Source organism: Oryctolagus cuniculus, chromosome 17 (assembly GCF_964237555.1).
Source record: "Oryctolagus cuniculus chromosome 17, mOryCun1.1, whole genome shotgun sequence".
Taxonomy (NCBI): Eukaryota; Metazoa; Chordata; class Mammalia; order Lagomorpha; family Leporidae; genus Oryctolagus; species Oryctolagus cuniculus.
The window spans coordinates 23,271,415-23,281,394 of NC_091448.1; the positions used below are offsets into that span (position 1 = coordinate 23,271,415).

At 50.7% G+C, this 9,980-nt stretch overlaps 1 non-coding gene across 1 annotated transcript; it reads right to left on the reverse strand.

Moving 5' to 3' along the window:
- Positions 1-5,443: 5,443 nt before the first annotated feature.
- On the reverse strand, positions 5,444-8,069 carry LOC103351625 (uncharacterized). Its single transcript, XR_011383269.1, has 2 exons — positions 6,927-8,069; positions 5,444-6,327 (listed from the first exon to the last, which is right to left on the reverse strand). It is a non-coding gene; the product is annotated as an uncharacterized protein (transcript).
- Between the last annotated feature and the right edge of the window lie 1,911 nt (positions 8,070-9,980).

A 9,980-nucleotide genomic window follows, 5' to 3' on the forward strand; every position in this document is an offset into this window, starting at 1 on the left:
TCCTTGGTTAAGAACAAAGATTTCATTACTGTGATAATTACTCACAAGCACCAGGGCCAGCGCCGTGGCATAGCAGGTAAAGCCGACACCTGCAGTGCCGGCTCCCTATATGGGTGCTGGATCGAGTCCCAGCTGCTCCACTTCTGATCCAGTGCTCTGCTATGGCCTGGGAGAACAGTAGAAGATGGCCCAAGTCCTTGGGCCCCTTGAACCCATGTCAGAGACTGGGAAGAAGCTTCAGGCTCCTGGCTTCAGATTGGCCCAGCTCTGGCCTTTGTGGGCATCTGGGGAGTGAACCAGCAGATGGAAGACCCACCTCTCCCTGCCCCTCGCTGCCTCTGTAACTCTGCCTTTCAAATAAATAAATAAATCTTAAAAAAAAAAAAAAGAGAGAGAGAGAGGCACTAACCTGGCTGTGCAGTTGTCACTGAAGAGTTAACCTCTTTATATGAATAGCACATAGCACGCAACCATTTGTCTTTAAATACTGCCAGGGGTGAAAACCAGAGCTGCTAAGGAGCGCTTCCCTGGTTACCAGACACCTTCCTAGCAAGTCCACCAGCAGGGAACTGGGAAACCTTAGGGCTAACCGCTGTGTGGTTGAGGGGACAGCACCGATGGGAGGACACAACCTGAGAGCCAGCTGCGCTGACACCTTCTCCAGGCGACAAGGAAAAAGTGGGAGGGCAGAGAGACCTTTGTTTTCATCAAGGAAGCAAATACAACTCCGGAGAATTCCACAGGCAACTGAAGGCTTGAAAAGCAAACAGCTGTTTAGTCTTTAAAAGGCTCTTATTTTTTTTTTTAACTTTTATTTAGTAAATATAAATTTCCAGAGTACAGTTTATGGATTACAATGGCTTTCCCCCCCCATAACTTCCCTCCCACCTGCACCCCTCCCATCTCCCGCTCCCTCTCCCATTCCATTCACATCAAGATTCATTTTCAATTATCTTTATATACAGAAGATCGATTTAGTATGTATTAAGATTTCATCAGTTTGCACCCACACAGAACATAAAGTGTAAAATACTGTTTCAATACTAGTTATAGCGTTACTTCACATTGGACAACACATTAAGGACAGAGATCCCACATAAGGAGTAAGTACACAGTGACTCCTGTTGGTGACTTAACAATTTGACACTCGGCTGGCGCCATGGCTCACTAGGCTAATCCTCCGCCTTGCGGCGCCAGCACACCGGGTTCTAGTCCCAGTCGGGATGCCAGATTCTGTCCCGGTTGCTCCTCTTCCAGGCAGCTCTCTGCTGTGGCATGGGAGGGCAGTGGAGGATGGCCCAAGTGCTTGGGCCCTGCACCCCATGGGAGACCAGGAGAAGCACCTGGCTCCTGGCCTCTGGCCATAGCGGCCATTGGAGGGTGAACCAACGGCAAAGGAAGACCTTTCTCTCTGTCTCTGTCAAATTAAAAAAAAAAAAAATTAACTTTCCTTTAATAAAGAGTAACAATTTGACACTCGTTTATGGCATCAGTAATCTCCCTAGGCTCTAGTCATGAGTTTCCAAGGCTATGGAAGCCTTTTGAGTTCACCGACTTCAATCTTATTTAGACAAGGTCATAGTCAAAGTGGAAGTTCTCTCCTCCCTTCAGAGAAAGGTACCTCCTTCTTTGATGGCCCCGTTCTTTCTACTGGGATCTCACTCGCAGAGATCTTTCATTTAGGGTTGTTGTTTTTGTTTTTGTTTTTGTTTTTGTTTTTGTTTTTTTTTGCCAGAGTGTCTTGGCTTTCCATGCCTAAAATACTCTAATGGGCTCTTCAGCCAGATCCGAATGCCTTAAGGGCTGATTCTGAGGCCAGAGTGCTGTTTAGGACATCTGCCATTCTATGAGTCTGCTGTGTATCCCACTTCCCATGTTGGATAGTTCTCTCCCTTTTTTATTCTACCAGTTAGTATTAGCAGACACTAGTCTTGTTTGTGTGATCCCTTTGACTCTTAGACCTATCAGTGTGATCAATTGTGAACTGAAGTTGATCACTTGGACTAGTGAGATGGCATTGGTACATGCAATCTTGATGGGATTGTATTGGAATCCCCTGGCACATTTCTAACTCCACCATTTGGGGCAAGTCCAATTGAGCATGTCCCAAATTGTACATATCCTCCCTCTCTTATTCCCACTCTTGTATTTAACAGGGATCACTTTTCAATTAAATTTAAACACCTAAGAATAATTGTGTGTTGGCCGGCGCCCTGGCTCACTAGGCTAATCCTCCGCCTTGTGGTGCCGGCACACCGGGTTCTAGTCCCGGTCGGGGCGCCGGATTCTGTCCCGGTTGCCCCTCTTCCAGGCCAGCTCTCTGCTGTGGCCAGGGAGTGCAGTGGAGGATGGCCCAGTGCTTGGGCCCTGCACCCCATGGGAGGCCAGGATAAGTACCTGGCTCCTGCCATTGGATCAGCGCGGTGCACTGGCAGTGGCGGCCATTGGAGGGTGAACCAACGGCAAAGGAAGACCTTTCTCTCTGTCTCTCTCTCTCTCACTGTCCACTCTGCCTGTCAAAAAAAAAAAAAAATTCTGTGTTAATTAAAGAGTTCAACCAATAGTATTAACTAGAACAAAAAAAATACTAAAAGGGATAAAGTATTAAATTGTACAAATTTTAACAGAATTGATTCTTGTAGACTCTGAGATCACTGCATACAAGCATAAAACTGAAGCATATATGGTATCATCTTGAAAGTATTCATGGAAAAAATGTTTTTAGTACTTAACTATTTAATATTTGCTAAATTATCTTTGATATTTACTGTTTAATAAAATTAACATTGGAAGCATTTCCAACTGTTCAGAGTAGGCCATGATGCAAGTCCTCCAAGTTCTTGCCGGGAGCTTTATCTAAGGTGCTAACTGGAGCTCCACTGTGACGGAAAACTGAAATGTCTTCAAATAACGTCACAATTGGCTACATACTTACGTGTCTATATGTACATTTACAACTAATGGTATAGTGCATAGAAGTAATTACATCTACCAGCAACAACTCATAAATGGAACAGTGATCTACACAAGGAACAATATTCTACACTGGTCTGCTAATTAATTCCCAGTCCACATCCCCTATAAATTAACATCCCAAATGCTGCTGAAGCTAGAAATACTACAGTTATCATAGTTTATCACCACTTTCAAAAAACAAAATATGCCTCTCTGTCCCTCCCTTTCTCTCTCTCCGAAACTCTGCTTTTCAAATAAATAAAATAAATCTTGAAAATACAGATAAATGGCCGGCGTCATGGCTCACTTGGCTAATCCTCTGCCTGCGGCACCTGCACCCCAGGTTCTAGTCCTGGTTGGGGTGCCAGATTCTGTCCTGGTTGCCCCTCTTCCAGGCCAGCTCTCTGCTGTGGCCCGGGAGTGCAGTGGAGGATGGCCCAAGTGCTTGGGCCCTGCACCCCATGGGAGACCAGGAGGAAGCACCTGGCTCCTGGCTTCGGATCGGCGCAGAGCACCAGCCGTAGCGGCCATTTTGGGGGTGAACCAACAGAAAAGGAAGACCTTTCTCTCTGTTTCTCTCTCTCACTAACTCTGCCTGTCAAAAAAAAAAAAAAAAAAAAAAAAAAGGCCGGCGCCGCGGCTCACTAGGCTAATCCTCTGCCTTGTGGCGCCGGCACACCGGGTTCTAGTCCCGGTGGGGGCTCCGGATTCTGTCCCGGTTGCCCCTCTTCCAGGCCAGCTCTCTGCTGTGGCCAGGGAGTGCAGTGGAGGATGGCCCAGGTGCTTGGGCCCTGCACCCCATGGGAGACCAGGAAAAGCACCTGGCTCCTGGCTCCTGCCATCGGATCAGCGCGGTGCGCCGGCCGCGGTGGCCATTGGAGGGTGAACCAACGGCAAAGGAAGACCTTTCTCTCTGTCTCTCTCTCTCACTGTCCACTCTACCTGTCAAAAAAAAAAAAAAAAAAGAAAGAAAGAAAGAAAGAAAAAAATACAGATAAATATGTAATTAAGTGTTGTGGGTTACCTACAATTTCCTGGGACTACAAGATCCTAGAGTGTTTTCTAAGAACAAAGAAATTCTTACATATTTGAAAATGTATCTGCCTTAGCATGTCTGGTTCTGTAACAGAAGCTGTGCCACCCTTTTCTCTTTCTGCCTTTGTAAGTGACTGGTTTTCCTTTTGGTTACAACAGATGGGAGCGGGGACAGGCCCTGCAGTGGAGGGTGGCCCGAGCGCTTGGGCCCACGCCACTCATGGCTCCTGGCTTCAGCCTAACCCAGCGCTGGCTGTTGTGGCCATCGGGGAGTGAACCAGCGGATGGAAGATCTCCTCTCTCTCACTCTGCAACTCTGCCCTTCAAAGTAGATAAATAAATCTTTTTTAAAAATTTTAAAAACAAAATGAAATAGGAGCAAAACTGATGTCCACAAGGCTGTTCCAGGCTCAGCAATATTCAGAATTGTGAAACCAAAGCACTTGATTTACAGGGGCCATGTTCTACTCCATCTATGCTTCAGTTCCTTATTAAGGGAAAGCCACTTTACTTTTGAGTAATTTTACACTGAAATGACATTTTTCAGGGCTTTAGAAGTCTGAATAATGCTAAAACCAAGCTTTTTGAAAGCGAGCACATCTTCTGGAATGTGATAAATCATGTCGTCTCGCACTCAGAGGGCAGGTTTGACTAGTGCACCTACAACAATGAGCCGGTGGTAGTTATGATTCTATAGTTAATTATTTTTTATTTAACTTTATCAAAATATATTCTCTTAGTAATGCTTTCTCCGGAAATAAAATACAACACTTTCTGGACACGTGCCCTATTTTCATCAAGGAAACGGATATCAGTGTAGTGATTCTTGGCATGATATCCTATTAATTTTTCTTCCGTAATTTACAATTTTCAGACATCTTTTTACTATGTTGACATGAGCCAAGTACAACTCCCATTTTATTGGACATGATTTCCCTATAATACAGATTTTTTAAAAGATTTTATTTATTTTTCTTTAAATATTTTTTTATTTATTTGAGAGGTAGAGTTAATGAGAGTGAGAGAGAGACAGAGAGAAAGGTCTTCCTTCCGTTGGTTCACCCCCAAAATGGCCGCTACGGCCGGAGCTGTGCCAATCTGAAGCCAGGAGCCAGGAGCTTCTTCTGGGTCTCCCAGGCGGGTGCAGGGGCCCAAGCACTTGGAAGATGGAAGACCTCTCTCTCTCTCTCTCTGCCTCTCTGTAACTCTGTGCTTCAAATAAATAAAATAAATCTTTAACAAAAAGAAAACAGTATTAGATAATGTACCCTAGAATTCATGAACTTTAGAGCGGAAAAGGACAATAACCATGTTCTAGTCTAACTCTCATTTGACAGAACAAGCGGGAGGCCTAAAGTGAATGACTGATTGATGGTGACATAATTTGTTGCCAAGACAAAACTTCCAGGACAGGGTTTTTTCTTGTCCAGAATTATGAAATACAAGTTTTCCATTTTAATTGTGACATACAGTATACTGCACCAATTTTATTTCTTTTTAAATCATGGCAATGAGACATGCTATTACCAAAAAACTATCAAGTCATTCTACTTCTTATTTATTTATAAGCTAGAAAGCAAAATCAAACATAGCACAATTATGATGGATTTTCAAAGGAATAAATAGCAAAGATTTGGAAGCTAATTTGACTCTGACCCCATAATACACGGTTTCTATAAATCTAATTAGACAGAGAAGCATGTAGAAAGTTTTTTCCCAAAAGAGACATTTGCCACTATTAAAAAAAAAAAAACCACTCACTGTCAGGTAGAATTTTTCCTTAGTAGGATTAGCGGTGCCATCTCGTTTTAATCGTTTATAATTCGGTTAGACAAGAACGGGCGGCCTATCTAACCAACCGTCTCCAGAATGAGAAGCTGGGGCACACATGCTCTGGGCTGGGGAAGAAGCGAGAACTCCTAAACACTCCAGGACAAGTTGTTCTGGCTGGGAAGGAGACACGCCCGCCCGCCAAGTTCAGGTTTTGTGACAGAACTGGAATTCGCCCTTGGACTTCCGGGAACCCCTGCCTGGAAGAGGGAGAGGAAGGGCCCATTCCAGCGTCGGGACCACGGAGAGGCCGGCAGAATGGACTCGGGGACAGCTCTCCGCGGCTGCTCCAGCGAGTCTGCATCTCAACTTTCCGTATTCTCACCACGCGCCATCCGCAGCTCCTGCGCGCGGCGCGGCCGTCAGCCACGACCCGAGTCCCTGCTGTCCCCGCCGAGCGTCTCCGAGTCGGCCAGAGGCGAGCCGCGGCCGGAGGCCGCCCGAAGGGGTCCTGCGGGGCAGCCCGACGGCGGATAAGCGGCCTCCGGTGGGGCTGGAGGCCGGAAACTGTGAGAAAGCCAGAAACACAAAGGGTCAGCGCCGCCAGGAAGCCCCTCCGGAGTCCCGCCCTCCGCTCTGCGCGACCCCCAGCTGGGGAAGAGAAAAGGACATCCCCTCGCCCCAACGCACGGTTCATTCACCACCTTGTCCTCGAGAGAGAACGAGTCACTAATGAATGAATGAATGCGCTTATACCGGGACGTGGTGAACCACGGCGGGGGCAGGAGGGTGTGTTCTACCTTTCATTTCCTGGAGAAAACAGACAATTGGAGTTTCAGCGCCTAACCTGAGGCAGAAATTAGAAGTCCCTCCCTGCCACGCACAGCACCCTGCACCCATGCACCTAAAAATCCTCGCATTGTGGGTTTTGGCTTTAAGAACTCCATATATATATATATATATATATATATATATATACACAATATACATACACATACACGTATGCACATACACTTTACAAAGATTATAAACTATACATATGTATGCATCTTAAATTAGGTCCAAAGAAAGGTTTCTTATTCTGTTCAGAGCGCTCCAGATATACGACATCAATGCACCCTGAGAGAAGGAAAAAAACAAAACAGGAAAACGAGCTCCCTGTTCACCTTGTTTTTGAACCAATACCCGAAATAATGACCGAAGCAGAACTCGGCCGGCGTCAGCGCGGGGTGCTCGGCCTTGCGCTCCATCCTGGCTGTCTGGGCCGCGGCTCCGGGCCCCTAGAGCAGGTAGATGATGTAGGACAGGACGACCAGGCCGATGATGGCAAACAGCATCAGGATGAAGATATCCAGCATCGTGGAGTCTCGGCTGCCCAGGCCCCGGGGCTGCGGGCGCGGAGCTGGCCCTGGGTGCGGAGAAATGGCTCCTCGCCCCGCCCGGGCTCGGCGCCCCCTTCTGGTCCCCGAGCCCCGCCCCCAGGCTAGAGACCCCGGGATGCGGCGGCTGCGTCCGCGGCTCACTCCCGCCTCCGCCGCAGCCGGCCAATCGCAGAGCAGGGGTGGGGGTGGTAGCCAGGGAGCGGCTAGGTGTGGACCGCTGTCCACGGCTAGGTGTGGACCGGGACGCCGGCGGCTCGACTGCCCGCAGGGGTCCCTGGTTGGGGAGGACAGAGGCTCGCCCGGTCCCCTGGGAGTGACTCCTCCTGACTGCTCGCTTCTTCCCTGGCGGATTGTCTCCGAAAAATGATGGGCGGTGCAGGCTCCTGGCTTCCGCCTGCCCCGCCCGAGCCGTTGCGGTCATTTGGGGAGCGAACCAGTGGATGGGATGGGAGATCTCTCTCCCTGCCTCTCTCCGTAACTCCGCCTTTCAAATCAAGCAATCTAACAAAAGGAATAGATGGGAGCCAGGTAGGCAGTGGCAAGTCCCGAGTCACGTGACGGCGACCCTGTTTGCGATCCCTTTGCACTGCGCTGGACACTGCCCCCGTGGCGCAAGTCCACCCTCCCCAAGCGCTTTCTCCACGGGGCTCAGAGGTGGTCAGGAAGCGGCCTCGTGCTCACAGCATGGAAATGGCGGGGACTGAGACTCACCACGAGGCCGGCAGACCCCACAGCCCGCACCCTTTCCCCTGCTTCCGGCCAGCTGGCCCGGCGGGTCCCGAAGCCCTCCACCCTGTCTGCACTGGCTGCTCTGTGCCGTGCACTTGGGTTTTGTGGCTCCATTTGCCGGATGGGCCCCCACAGCTCTCCTCCTACTCCTCCCCCCCCCCCCATCTCCCTTCTGCACCACAGTGTCCTGTGCAGAGACGTCACTAAAGCCCATCCCGGTGGTTTCTTCCGAGGCCAAAAGGAGGACTGGTGTATATTATTTTTGTAAAGACTCAGTTATGGCGTGCTGTTTTGCATTATTTTTCTAAAGAAAATAGAGGGGAGAGACAGACAGACAGACGGACATAGATTTTCCTTCTGCTGGTTTACTCCTCAAATGCTCACGCAGCCTAGGCTGGGCCAGGCCAAAGCCAGGAGCCAGGAGCTCAATCCAGGTCTCCCACATGGGTGGCAGGGACTCAGCTACTTGAACCACCACTTCCTGCCTCCCAGGGCACACATCAGCAGGAAGCTGGAATTGGATGCGGAGCTGGGGACTTGTTCTCCGCACATAGCTTTCTGTGAGCAGGGAGGGGAGGGGAGGGTGGCACCGATGCCCCCAAGGCAGACGGGCCCCTCAAATTGCTCTGGAGGTGGAGGAAGTCGGGGGGAGGGGCTGCAGCTCTGCAGATTGGGGCAAGCCATGCCTGCTCCTTCGTGTCCACTGGGGAAGCAAGAAGAGGCAGGTGCTCGGGGGGCGGGGCACGCTCGGGGGGCGGGGTGCAGGGCACGCTCGGGGGCGGAGCACGCTCGGGGGGGGGGGGGGGCGGGACACAGCAGGACCTTTAACCAGCCAGTGCCCTCGATCCCTCCACTGCTGCAGCTCTACCTGGCTCTCCTCCGACAAACCTCAGGGTTGGGGGGGGGGAGCCTGTCCCCCCCCATTGCTCTTATCCTGAAACCAGAGAACCCCCGCCTTCTGAGCCCGACATGGGCGTCCCCTCCCCACTGAGCAGCTGCACATGGGCCCACTGGTGGCCACATGGCAGCAGAAGGGACTGGATTCCCTTCTCCCTTAGCCTCTTCCCAACCCCTTGAGCAAGAGGGGTGGCGGCCTGGACTTCCGGCCGGAAGTCACAAACCCTAAGCACCTGTCACAAAGCTGGGCAGGTGGGAGATGCTGATCTGAGAGCAGCTAAGGTCAGGGCACGGCATGGCCCTCTGAGCACCGCGTGGGGGTCCCAGCTCCGCCACTGGCTGTAGGACTTCCACCAAACCATTTTGCCCTTCGGGGTGTCAGTGAGCCACCTGTGAGCGGACACTGTGAGAAGACTGAGGGCACCACACTGCCATGGCATCAGGCACACTGCTGCAGGCTGCCGGGCCCCGCCCACTGGGAGCTGTCACTCATCCCGTTCCTCAGACACTTGCGGAACTCCTACCACGTGCCGGGCTGAGCTCATTCACTAGTTCACACGGGTTTGCACAGCAGCTCCAGGCCTGCCCCTGGCCAGGTAAGCAGGGACTTAAAGGGGACCTACCCTGAGTGCACTGGCTGGTGGAGAAGTGAGCCGGTCCCAGGAGACAGAGCTCAAGGGCTCTCCCGGTCACCAGGCTGGGCAGGGAGGGTGATGCGTGGAGGGAAGCCAGAACCAGGCTTGAGGAAAAGTTCTCACGGAGCAAGCCTGGGGGCCGGCGCTGCAGGGCCTCAGCCGAAGCTGCCACCAACATGCTGGCACTGCATCTTGCAGCAGCCAGTTCTAGTCCCAGCTGCTCCCTGCTAATGCGCCTGGGGAGGCAGTGGAGGATGGCCCGTGCTTGGGTTCCTGTTACCCATCTGGGAGACCTGAACGCAGTTCCTGGCTCTGGCTTTTGCGATCATTTGGGGAGTGAACCAGTGGTTGGATGATCTCTGTCATTCTGCTTTTCAAAAAAAAAAAAAACAAACAAAAAAAAAAAAACAAAAAAAAACACAACAACAACAACTTAAAAGAGGGAGGAGAGCAAGCTTGGGCAGGTGTTATGATACAGGGGGCTTGGCCCCACCTTGGGACGCCTGCGTGCTGGTTTCACACCTGCCAGATAATGGCTCGAGTGCTTGGGTCCTTGCCACCACATGGGAGACACAGA